Source organism: Octopus bimaculoides, chromosome 2 (genome assembly GCF_046866305.1).
Source record: "Octopus bimaculoides isolate indiv1 chromosome 2, ASM4686630v1, whole genome shotgun sequence".
Lineage (NCBI taxonomy): Eukaryota > Metazoa > Mollusca > Cephalopoda > Octopoda > Octopodidae > Octopus > Octopus bimaculoides.
The window spans coordinates 77,703,060-77,707,156 of record NC_142929.1 but is presented as its reverse complement, the minus strand read 5'-3'; positions in this window follow the sequence as shown (position 1 = coordinate 77,707,156).

Sequence of the window (4,097 nt, the reverse complement as noted above, 5' to 3'; positions counted from 1 at the left end):
TGATGAATGTGAACCCATAGGTATGTTTGTGTGTATATGTAATGTCTCTCTCACTTTATCCATCACTGTTTGTATATGCAAATGTCTGTGTGCGCTTGCGTGCACGTGTGTGTGTGTGTGTGTGTGTGTGTGTGTGTTTGTGAATGTGTGAGTGAATTCTCCAGTGCCAAAGTGTTCTGTCACCAAAACATGTTGAATGTTCAGTCAGTCGTGCGATTTCCTCAGCATTCAAGCAGTCCTACCAAATCGTCTCATTTTGCCCCACCCAAACACCCTACCGTCTTCAAACGTGGTTATTTTAAACACCTCAAACGGTTGTGTAGGAGCTCCTACATTATTAGTTTAAATTCACTGCTGACATCACATGATCTGTGAGCAATGAGACATTATTTTATTATATATTATACTTCTTCTAATTATTGGGAATAAACAGTGGCAGGCCCTAGGTTAAATTAACTGCTATATAACAGTGTCATATTTAAGGAGATATTTGTGTTTCATCTTATTTAACGATACGGAAATTAAAGTCACGGAAGTTACGTACAAACTCTATAACATTGAGATTCCACGTGATCCATGAATGGATCAACAATTTTGTAACAATCTTATTAGTTTTGTCTTCTGACATCTAGCTTCTTGTTGCTGCTAATCCTCTTGTTCCTGTTCCTGTTGTTAATTTTGACGATACCTAGAGTGATCAGTAAAGTGTTGAGAGAATATATATAGGCTACACCTCGCTACACACCCAGTTATTATATATTCACCTTTCCTTTCATGAAGCTGTGTTGAAGATAATCATAGCCGTTCTTGCCTAAATATATTGTAACTACCTTCTTGAAATTCTTTGATTTTTGAGTTAATATTAAAATGTAATTAGACTTTGAACATCCAACAGAATTGGGATTTCTTTCCACGCTTCCACTCTAATTGAAATCTACACCATCTTCGACAGGAAAACTTTTCCTATAATCTGTTCGTTCCGGATCGGCTTTGCTAGATCGTGCTAAATCTGCATTTAATAATAGACAAGATCAATCGATTTGTTAAGTAAATGTAGCTATATAGAGGATAAAACTGCATAAAAATGTTATGAAGTTCCATGGTGGCATGAGAAGGGGGCTAAGAGGAAGAATGGTGAGAACTTTCCAGAAACCTTGCTACTTTAAAATCCTGCTTTGAATTGGAGATATTAGAGACGATTATAGATTCAACATGAAAACAGGCGTTGAGCATATAACTTGCTCAATTAGAACACTTTCTCAGGGAATATCTAGTTAAATGAAGGATTATAATCTCGACCAATATGCATACTTATCAAACTGCTTGGCTGGAAATACTGACAAATATATAAAATATTTCATCTAAAGAATAAACTACAAGTATAATGTATAAAATCCGTTTGTCATGGAGGACTATGACCTCGACAAAATATGCACGGTATGCACACTTATCTATAAGTTTTCATAACTATCTGGTTGAAAATTTTGATAAATGTATAAAATGCTTTATTTAGTGTATAAATTACAAGTATAATGTATAAAATAATCTGTCTAATGTAGAAAATAAAGTTTTACGTAGTGAATACCATACCTTCAATACATATTAATATTGGCAGAGTATTTCATCAGAAGTAGTCATGAAAAGATTTATTGCCTAACATCCACTTTTAGAATTGTGAATTTTAGAATTTTGTCCATTTGCATATTTTTGGTCACCCTTTTTGCAAATATTCAAGTTGTATCCAATGGCATCCGCTGCACTCATCTCGAAGAGCCAACAGAAGTTATGAGGCTTGTTCCTTCGTCATACCATTTATTTTAAATTTAATTTAATTTTATTTTAAATCTAATGCAAGAATGGTACTAGACAGACCAGTAGATCACATGGGATACTAAAATTGGGGGCGTCACAAGTAACTTACAGAAAATTTCTTCATCCAATTAGAAACACAGACACCTAGTAATAGTGAGAGAGCAAGTCAAGTCACTTCCGAAACGAAAGATGGAGGGTATAAAGTGGTATGGGCTGCGGAGCTTGTAGGATGTTATGACCTGTCACACGATTTAGCGTGAAATATTTTGAATTTGACCTTGTAACAAATTTATCCAGTTAAAACAATCTAAGGAGATTAGGCGGGTGGTCTGCATGGGCAAGTTTTATATTAGTTACAAAAAAGTAAGAAAAATTATACTGAAATTACCGCAGAGAGTGGAATGTTCAAGGTTTATTCAGAGTAAAGTTGATAGGAAGATCAATTACAACCACTTTCTCAAAAACAGATTTTGAAAACTCTGCCGTCTTTCTTTTATTTTCTTTCTCTCAGCCAATCCCTTCACTCCCTCCTAATCTCTGTTTGAAATACTGGTTACTTCATTCATTGCAGCAATTTCACTGTATTCTTTCTGTTCGCAAGTTAACTATAATTTTTCGACTGCGTTTTCCAACCGTTGTGACGAGGATGATGACTGGAGGATGTTGTAGAAAAATATTGGGGAAGGAGGACCTCATTGCAGGGCTGGGAGAGAGAGAAGCACATTGTAGGATCTGAGAAGAAGGACTCAAAGGCACACATTGTAGAGCCTAAGAGGAAGAGTTCAAATGGCACACAATGTAAGGCGGAAAGAGTGGGGTTGCACATTATGGGGAGGACATAAAGTGCTGAACATCCCTGGCGCCTGTTCTTTTCAGATAGATGTAAGAAGACAGAAATTTATGGTTCACATCGACACCTTTAATAGGAATATCGGCGCCTTGCGCATCGCAACAACTTTTACCCATTAGACATTTGCAGCTACAAATCAACTGCTGCCATTACTGTATTGAACGTCAAAAGTCTGTATTATTTGAATATCACAAATCACCCATCTTTTCACTCCGCCAGCACATTTCTGTGCGTGTCATAATGGATTTGGTGTTTAATGTTAAGTTTTCATTTTAACTTGTTCAGTTCATAAAATTTATTTTTCTTTTTACATTGGCTTTCATTTTGGCAATGCTTTCAGTAATATTCAAAATATAATTCTTTAGAATCGTTTTAGAAACTTCGAGAGATACGAAGTAAATTATTTTTAATGATGGAACTCAAAGCAGATAAAGCTATAACTAATAGTGTGTAGAATATTAGGTTGTAGTTTTGTGTCACACCAGCAGCATTCGACTTTTACCATCCTAGGGGTTTTTAACCCAATATTCTATATGCAATTATTTATAGATTTATCTACTCCGAGGTCCATCGTTAAAAATAATTTGCTTGTAACTTTTTAGTATTTGGAAACCATATTTTGGAAGTTGCTTTAAATTACTTATCTAGGCTAAATTGTGTCTTTTGTATCATCACTACAATATTTTTTACCCAAATATGCATATTTGCTTGAAAACTTATACATTATACTGCCGTTTTAGAGAGAAAAAAAGTTACTTTTGTCATTCAACGATTCGTAGTTAAAGAGGGTAGGTATACCACAATAAATTAATGAGTAAATAAACAAAGTAATGCAAATTTCCTTGAAAATACCATCTTCAACATAATTTTTCACTTGTGTAACAATAACTAAACATCGCTTTTAAAGTCTCTACAAATATGCGCAATCGCATGCCAATCTGAATTCTATATATACTGATATTAAATAGAATGTTAGGTTATGTATAAACCTACATCTAAGCCAGTGGCAATTTCACGTAACTCATCAGACACAGGCATTGCCGTGTGGTTAAGAAGCTAACTTTGCCACCACGTGCTTTCGGATTCAGTCCCACAGTGCGGGACCTTGAGCAAGTGTCTTGTACTATTGCTCCGAGTCGACTAATGCTTTGTGAGTAAATTTGGAAGGCGGAAACCGCGTGGAAGCATATTTTATACATACATACATACATACATACATACATACACACACACACATATATATTTAAATGTTGAAGTGAAAACTAACGGTTTTTGCGTGTTCTTAAATGGCTTACAAACACCTTCCACGTTGCAATTGTTTATATATATATATATATATATATATATATATAGCTGACGTCATAAGAATTTATAAACTTTCGAAAGAACACGAAATAATCTTTATTTGGAACAGTGGATCTTGAAGGACATAAAA